Source organism: Triticum aestivum, chromosome 7B (assembly GCF_018294505.1).
Source record: "Triticum aestivum cultivar Chinese Spring chromosome 7B, IWGSC CS RefSeq v2.1, whole genome shotgun sequence".
NCBI classification, from domain to species: domain Eukaryota; kingdom Viridiplantae; phylum Streptophyta; class Magnoliopsida; order Poales; family Poaceae; genus Triticum; species Triticum aestivum.
Genome location: NC_057813.1, coordinates 290472936 through 290482825, shown reverse-complemented (window position 1 = coordinate 290482825; position 9890 = coordinate 290472936).

Below are 9890 nucleotides of genomic sequence, written 5' to 3'. Positions count from 1 at the left end.
AGAGGCTCCCGCTGGGTGGTGAACGGAGGGTGTGGGGCTTCACGGGTTTTTGTGGCCTCGGTGTATGAATGGGTGGGCGGATGGGAAGGGAGGGAGAACCATGGCTTAGGGACGCGCTTGTCCAAAATGTGGGGTCAGTTATGAAAGTACCCCCACCGATTTGAGCTAGGCGGTTCTTTTGTTTCAGGGGTATCATGGGCATTTCACATGTCAGGATTTCGCAGGAGGTGGGAGTTTTTGCGCACGGTGTAATTTTGGGATAGCAATGTGATGGTTTAGATGGAGGGAGTTTTTGGAGCACAACGAGACAAAGACATGTCTTAAATATTTTGGGGTAACAAGACGTAGGTTGAAATTTCCGCACAAGCCTAATGTGTACTGTACCAAATCAATTCGCACTTCCCTCGATGCAAAAACAAAAAGAAATCAATTCGCACCACGCAAGAGAGTCTAGTCCCGTGTACTGTACCAAATCAATTCGCACTACAAATGCAGTTCAAAACTTTGAATTCATGTTATGTTCAATTAATATATTTCGCTATGTGTATAATAAATGCAACCTACTACTCAAATGAATGTTTTAGTGCATTCCAAACGTATATACTATCGCTTCAATATGAACTAAATTTTAATTCGTTTTTCTATTTGAATAAGATCTACAATCATGATTGTTGTCAAGTTAAACCATTTGAATTCGTTACTCTAGTTTAATAAGATCTACAATCATCATTATTGTCAAGTTAAACCATCATTTGTATATTATCTTCACAGCACACCACATGATTACTGTCAAGTTAGATATGAACTATGTGTACTATATGAACTTGAACTCCATTTTTTGAATCCACTTTATGCTGATTTCAAATCACAGTACATTTCAAGCTCTATCTAGATCTTCATAATCTAAACCATGTCTCATACGTATAATGTGTTTATCACATAATGTATGGTGCCCCGCCCCCCATGCCTACGTATTTAGCTTGAGTTACAAACGCCACACATCATCACAAATTCAAATAAAATGTGAGATTTTTCAATATATAGCATGGTTTAGATTGTTTGACATTTTAGTTGTGAGCTACAAACACCACACATTATCTCAAATTCTAATAAAATGTGAGATTGTTCGATATATAGTATGGTTTAGATTGTTCGATATTTAGCTGTGAGTTGCAAACCCCACGCATTATCACATTATAGTATAACATGTCCAAAACCACACCACACGTATCACGGCTATATTCATGCACACATAGGTTTATAACACTATGATCTCTTATTCAAATATATGAATTCACTTTGATATCAAATTATGATCTTTGTTAGTCTGTTACACCCACACAATCCTCTAACCTTTGTAGCTGGCACTAACTTTCTCTCGTGCATGCACACGCCCTCCTCGCCCTTCTCCTCCCTCAACATTCTGTCCATCGTGCATAGACATTTTTTCTTTAGGTCGTTCTCCCACGGTCTCCACAACTCCTTTCCGACACACACCGATCGATAAACCTCTCTAGCGATGTCTGCCTACCACATACACACGCACCATCCATCTGCTCCTTTCTGTGTCCATGCCTCGTGTCTCTCATACGGTCCCACACACGTGTAAACTCTCGCCCACCTTTTTATTGATCTCACAATCACACACTCCTCCCCCTATCTAGCTAGTAGGCCTCTCGAACCACCTCCTAGCTCCATTCTCTCTATCTATCCATCTCGCTGGCTCTTATTTGCCTCTAACAAATGGATGTACACCAATCGATCTCCCGCTATACATATAGCTAGCTAGGTCATTATAACTCGTTTTCCCCACACACCAATCGATCTACCTCATTAGTTATGTGTCTCCCTTCCTCCGACACACAACAATTGATCTACCGATCTAGTTAGGTCTATTTACCAAACACATGGTCTCCCTTCTTCATCCATTGATGCCTCCTGGCACATCTATCACGCACACGCACACACAAAAACACATCCCAACTCATTGATAATATTGTAGTTCTACCCTCAGTTTGTCTAGTAGGCCTATCCCACCATCTTCGAGAACCAACTCCACCACCCATACAACACTCTACCCCTCTCCCTCTCTCTATCCTCTCTCTCTCTCTCTCTCTCTGTCCCAACCTATTTCCCGTCCTTCACTTATGCATGTATGCCGACCGATCTCCCTCAGGAAATAGATGGGTCGCTCCTTCTCAACACATATACGAGTCGATCTACCTCTCTAGTTAGGTCTCTGCATGCCCCCCTCACACACACACACCAATACATCGAGCGCTCTAGTCATGTCTCCCTACCACACACAAACTTGCCCCATGCTCTCTCACATTTCGGTAGGTCAGTCGCCCTATATCTTTGACTTGCACACACACAATTTTGATGGCTCTCTTCATCAATCCCACACCCACCCACTTGATCCTATCTTCGACTCTATCGATATCTATGGCCCCTCCCTCTCTTCTCGTGGATCGCCCCCTCTATATATGATATAGAGAGGCCTCTATTTTACACACATTGCATGTGTCAAATTTTTGTTTGAGATATCATTGACACATATTCCCACAAATACATTCACGAAATCGCCCCCAACAAACACTCACGAACACACATGCCATCTGTCTAGGTTTGTATCTCTCTCACACAAACCCACGTAGGTGGGGGGCGTGCACGAAGAGAAGAGGTGCACACACGGCGCACGTACTCCTATCTCTTTCCCAACCACACCCGCGCGGGACACGGTGGAGCTCATTTCTGTATGAAAAGGCAGCCCACGTGGTAATTTGACACGTGTACTGGTTGTCCACTTGATGGAGAATCGTGTACCATGGGTGAAACAAATTGCGACTTGACGTGTTATATTAAAAAAGAGGCAATGGGGCCTACCTTAGAGACAATGCTCTATACACAGGAGATGCTTTGTACGTATTACTTTTGATGTGTCCCATCAACTCGTAGAACGAGGAGAAGCTTGCTTAGTACGCCGTCTCCCCCGCCCACGGGCGCGGTGGCTCGCAGAGTCGCAGGACGAGGAGAAGCTTGGTTACTACGCCTACGCCTGCACCCTCGCCCATGTGCGTGGTGGCTCGCAGGACGAGGAGAAAATTTTACTACTCCCTCTGTTACTCCTTGTCCCTACCTTGGTTAGAGAAATTATCATATTGTTTGAAGTATATGTCTTTTAGTAGATTTCAGTATGAACTAGTAGTACATACTCCATTGAAGTATATAGACGTATTTTAGAGTGTAGATTCACTCATTTTGCTCCGTATGTAGTCCATATTGAAATGGACGTACTAGTACGCACTCTCCCTCGCCCCTCAATCCTCGCTCGACCCTCACCCATGTGGTGGACCTGCAGCAATTCACTCGATATCAGATAGCCAGAACAATAAACAGTAGTACCATTATTGCTTGACTTCCCGAAGAGGCGAAGAGCAAAGCGCAAGGTTAATATTTTTGAGATGCCAAGTGCAAGGTTTATAGGAGAACGAGTAATACCAGTACTAGTAGTACATACCAGTGATACGTACTATATGACGAAGCAGGCAACAAGATGTATGTTTTGTGTGATAGACTATTCTTATAGGACGTGCTAGACCTACTGGACCTCATTGTTGCAATGGGAGTACTATCATAGATGGCATGATTCAGAGTGGTGGGCATCGGTAATAATTCAGAGCTTCTTAGTCTTAAACCCCATGAAGAAGTCCCATCGAAAGTAATAGCCATCCTCCACACATGCTCCTATGTAAAATGAGTAAATGAGACAAAAAGAGATAGAGACAAAGTAAAAAAAATCACCAGCCTTAGAGCGAGCCCTATTGTATTAGTGAATGATATTTCTATGTCGTGATTGACATGGCTATTTTATTAACCATGCTGCGAAGGTAGAAGCGGATTTTTATTTATTTGCGGAGGTAGCAGCGGATGGATATTAGACGAGAAGTGAAATGATGGGTGCTTCCTCGGTCAAACATAGAGAAAGGTGGGCATCGTGATTTGATGGCTTATTAGTCACTATTACTGCCCATACTCTTTGCCCATATAATAACTGCGTGGTAGAGTAGTGGGCTATACTTTTAATAACCATGCTCGAAGAGAAGAGGTGCACTCACCCACACACGTAGTACTAGTATCACCCTTTGCGTCTTTTGCATCTTCCCCAACCACACACGTGATACGGTGGAGCTCATTTCTGTACAATGATGCAGCCCACGTGATAATTTGACGCGTCTAGTAGTAGTTACTCACTTATAAATAATGGAGGGTGGGGAACCACGCATGAACAGTGCCGCATCATTTATAAATAAAGTTTTTTCTTCAGTGGCATGTACGCAATATAAATAGGTTCACATGGAGAGACAAAGAAACTGCTCCACTATATACATAGCCAGGACGAGCCTACACGGTTGCTTGTTGGGGTTGCTCTCCTCACACTCTCTTGCACAAAATGACTATGGCCACATCTCTAACATCCAGGAGGATGACGTCCGCCGGGGGAAGGGGTGCTTTGTGTAGATGCGGTCGCCGTCGCCGATGGTGAAAACCCACTATCGGCACATCCCGATCAGGGGTCCCCGCCGTTCTCTGTCACAAAGTCGGTGCGGTTGCCTTCATCCCTTGCTCACTGCCGCAACTTGGGAAGTTGCCGCCTCCCGCCGTCCTCCTCTAGGTTGAGCTACATCCCGACATCCCTCAGGTACAACTTCCTTTATGGTCGGCTTGCCGCACTTCCCCACCTGCCTATATCGCTGCAGGTGGATATTTCTGCACTTCTTTGCCCCGCACGTACCTCTACTGACTTCTACTGTATTTGTGATGAGTTTATGTCTCATCAACTAGTCCCAGTAATCTTATTCTAATCACACTTCTTCAATTTCTTTGCCACAGGGATGCTCATCTCGATTTTAGTGAAACTACACAAAATGATTCAATGGTCAAAGGGTTGCAAACTTCATTTCTTCAGAAGGTTCAACGTCACCAGCAAATTGAAGGCTGATTAGGGTTTAGGGTTCAAGGGCTAGGGAATGCATGGATCATTTTTCTTTAGTTGTCTCTGTTCCAAAATAAGTGTCAAATTTAGTATCAGTACAACTTTGTACTAAAGTTTGCATAAAGTTGAGACACTTATTTTGGAACGGAGGGAGTACATATTGGCTATGATCTGTCAATCATTGAGATGCAATAGAATGCATGTTAGCCTCCTTTGTATTTGATGAAATGTTGCAACGGGGCAACCTTGGACGCAAGATACATGAAACAGAAGCTGGAATCTTCATAGCATTGTACAAATTTATCTTGCTGAGAAATTACAGTATGTACTATACTACTATGTAAAGAGATAGGTGGCGCACGGTGTCCACAAAATATGGTGATAGTGTGAGGTGGGCCATGTAATCACTGAGCTTGCGTGTTTTCACTACTTTTGCACTCCTCTGTTGTAAGAATGGAGAAAAATGTAATCTACCTCCTTTCTCCGAAATGTGGGACATCCAGTAGTCGTACCACCTCAGTAATAATGAATAATGGGTCGTCAAATCACATAGACCCAGTAGTAAGTTGGACGGACGAAGCAACCATCACTCTTGAATCTGCTTCTCCTTTCAATGCAGGCGCTAGTGAGAGGTCGCGTCCACTCTGCCCGGGCATGAATGTGGCAACGATTCTCTGGAGTAGCGCTGACCATTTCAGGCGGGAAGCGTGTGTGGGCGATGGAGGGGCTTTGGGTGGGCCAGGTTGGTCAGGAGCGAGCATGGCAGCTGTCCTGACAGGATGCCCGGAAACAAATGGTCTGCACACGCGGGCGATGGAGAGGCTTTGGGTGGGCTAGGCTGGTCAGGAGCTGGCATGGCAGCTGTCTCGACCGGATGCCCGGAAACGAGAGGATGCACCGACTCTCGTGACTAAATCATACACTACCCACCATCTCTCTATAGGAGTAGGTCGATCTGTCTCTCTCTCTAACACACACACATTCTTAAAACACACACACACACAAACATGTTCATAGAATAGGAATATCGTGCGAGTGGGAAGCCACAGGAAGTGAGATAAATGGAGTACGTATAAGAAGAGAAGAGGTGACGAATATTCCATCAAACCTGGACTAAGGAGTAGTAATCCCTCCGTCTAGGTGTTACGTCATCTTAAAAAAATCACATATTCCAAAAATGTTTAGGCATCGTCCATTAACTTCGCATCTCAATCCCCTCCGAGCCTCATTGTTAGCGAGCAGTGTTACTTACTCTGCCTTGTTATCTCCCCTTGAAACCCAATGCATGGAGCACAACTATGCGTTGATCAGTAGAGGAATCAAAGTCGTCTTGCATGCGAGTTAATACGTGGCCCTGCATGGTAGCTAAAACGACATCTCTTAATTGTTGTGATTAATTGTTGCGTTTAGAGACAGAAATCAAGGCTTTGATTGGAGGAAGGACCTGTCAAGTTTCTCCTTCTCCTCCAATCTACTTGCAGCTTGGTCCCGCTACACCTTCTAATGTGATTTACACCTAGATGGAGGGAGTAGTACGTGATACGGTGGCACACTGACTTAGGTCGAATACAAGTGCCCAAAATTATTGGAAGAGAGCAAAGTGTACAAACTAAATAATTAAAATTGAATTTCTCGTTTGTTTCTGAAATGGAGGCAAAAGATTTGCCTCATCCACTAAATAAGAGGAGAATAGAGTTCCACAATTTGCAAGTGACCCTACAAATAAATGGCATGTCAATTACCCTCAATACGCCCTAGTTTCTTAGCACCCGTTGTAACCCTTAGTACATACAGTGGCACACTGACTTAGGCCGAATACAAGTGCCCAATATATTTAAAATTGGAGGATGGTGCAGCCCACCTTTCCGATATTTTGACCGTGTGTGGTTCAGTTGTTGTTCACTTCAGAGGGTCGTGTACCACATGTGAACGTTAGTAAGCGCGACCAAGAGGCGTGCAACGTTAATTGCGAGTTGACTCCTTCGAGCGTTAAATTTTCTTCACGTATTAGCACTGCCACTAGTATTTTTCTTCAATACGTTAAATAAAGAGTTCTGTTTCATGCACAATTTAAATAGGAAACCACTCCATCTATATACACTGCAGCCTCGGTGCTTGTTTTCTAGGGTTTGCTCTCTTCACACTCTCTCTCCACTATATATATATACATGCTGGAGACTGAGCATTTGTAGTTGCTCTCTTCACACTCTCACCCTCTCAAGATCTAAATAAGACTTGGTTGGCCTCTCTCTCTCTCTCTCTCTCTCTCCCCTCACTGCTGGTCAAAGAGCCAGCAGGATCCGTCCACCGGGAAGGGAAGGAGGCTTAATGTTGTCGTTGTCGTCGAGGGAGGGAATCCACTACCGGCGCAGCTGTTCTCTTTCACCCAGCGGCGGCGTGGGAGGGCCTCCGACCCCTTCTCCCTAGCTGTCGTACATAGTGTGGACAGATCGGCCTCCCGCCACCATGTGAGCCACACCCCGAGAACCTTAAGGTATAATTTACTTATTCCACATGCATTGCTCTAGCTGCATGTGGGCTTTTTCCTCTTCTGCACTCGAAACTAGGTGTTGGGTCAAACATGAAATGAGTGGGGAAAGTTGTATAGCATGAATCTAGGACATGGTTGAAAGAAGAAAGGAAGGGGAAAAGTAGTACAGACTGGCTATCCAGCACCTACTTCTATCGAAAAGGAAAAACAATGAAAAATGCAGTACACACATTTGTAACAAACTGATCTTTCTGTTGGTGGGGGACAAGGCTGTTGAGTATGAGTAGGACTAGATTTGCAGCCCTCACATAGGGAAAGGTGTCTAAAGATAACAAAACAGGGACCAACACAAATATTCTCCTTGGTTGTTTGTTCTTTGTTGCAACAGACTGTGCATCACCCCTTTGTACATCGATAGATGCACATGGCGCTGGTGCATCCACTGTGCCATACAACTCTTTAGCTGTTGTTAATCTAAGGCCCTGTTTGGTTAAAGAGTCCTAGGAATTTTTTTAGTCCCAACTAAAAAGTCCCTTGTCCCTACCTGTTTGGTTCCAGGGACTAAACATGTACTAGAGAATATTAAATTACTTGCTAAAAGACCATGTTACCCCTAGTAACGAATTAATAGAGATAAGGTGCGATGCGGAGCAGGGGTAACTATTGGAAAAACTCACAAAAGGACTGTCCCTCTGGGTCTTCTTTCTTCAGTCCCAAATGCCCACTTCTAGTCCCTAAAAGTCCCTCATGTTTGCTTTAGATGGGACTAAAAGGGACTTTTTTAGTCCCTACACCAAAAAGTCCCTGTAAACAAACACCCTCTAATAATGCCGCTGGAAAATTGAAGCAATGCCATAGTTAAAAGCAAATTACATGTTTAACAAATTTTATTGTTATTATAATCCATCTGTTAATATGAATCAATGCCACTGTTTGAGAAATGCTACTGTATTAATTTCTTTCCCGTTTAGATAAGTTAGATGCTTCTTTTTGGGGGCTTCTATGTCATCCACCGCTATTGACCATTAGTTGTTTCCTTTGCACCTCTGTGTAAACAAGGTTATCTACTTCTCCTTGTTGCTATTGCGACCTTTTGTTGCGCTGCACAAAACACTTTTTTAAGAGTGTTTTGTGCAGTTCAACCAAAATGTCACACCGAAAACATTGGTTGATTGCTTGATCTGAGTGGAACTGCACAAGGGGAGATCTGACTTCCTATCCATGTTGGCAAATTTGTTTCAGATCTTCTTGTGAGTTTGAATTCCGCATCATGAGAGGTCAGTACTAGCCTTCTTTCACATGATTGTGCAGTGTGCTTTCATATGTTGTGATACTTATACGGTAATGTTGCTTGATTTTAGTGAACTGCACAAATGGAGACAAGACTTCCAATCTGTATGTGCACCGTAATATCCCATTGAGGTAAGATAATGATATTTCACAACTGTTGGCCTATATTTTGCTACTATCATCAAAAAATTAATATCGTTGTTTAGTGCTATACTTGTGCTCCCTAATTGACATGCGAAATCTTACATTGAAGGCGAAGCTTGTGTGTTATTGAACCAAGTTATGAAGGGGAAGAACAAGCGGAAGAAAAACAAAAATCAACTCATGGTGCTGTAATGAAGCACTGGAACTGTGATGACACAAGTAATGATATAGTTTTGCATCTTAATTTATTGCTATGGCTGGAACGAGCAATTGTTTTGCCATTGATCTGGAGCCACTCTTAATGTAATACTCCTATGTAATTATGTCTACTTGTGTAAACATGGATCTTATTTGAAGATGGCATATATTTTAGTGGAAGTGCACAAGAAGATGTTGGAAATATTAAACAAATCGAGGAGTATATAGTAAGCATGGCAACCACAATATATAACAACAGATGGTTTTCGAGAAGTGCTTCATCTATATGCTCTACACAATAATCCTCCTGACAAAGGATGGTACTGGCCCACGGATTTCATCCATATGATTGAGCTTTGTCATCTCTATTTTTGTTGTGCTACTATTTAGCTATTGTCATGAAGTGCTTCATGTGTGCTGTTTTAAATATTTCCTTTCCTTTTGTTCGAGCAAACAGGGATGCTATCATTTAGTTGTCCTCTTGTCTTTGCACAACAGGATCATCCTCTTCTGAAGAAGAATATGGAGTACGTGAAGTGCCTAGTTCCGATTATGCCAGGATGAAGAAACCAAGCCTATCTTCTTATCAGAAGGAAGCAGTTGATGGATGGTTACATTATTGCCCACAAGAACAAACTAACTCCAACTTAGAAGGACTCACGGATCTCCAGCTTTGTTGCTGTGATGGCCAATACAATGTTGTTTTAAATGTGTGCTCTGCATGGATCATGTAGGTTGCCTATTTAAACTGTCAATTCATAATACAGTTTG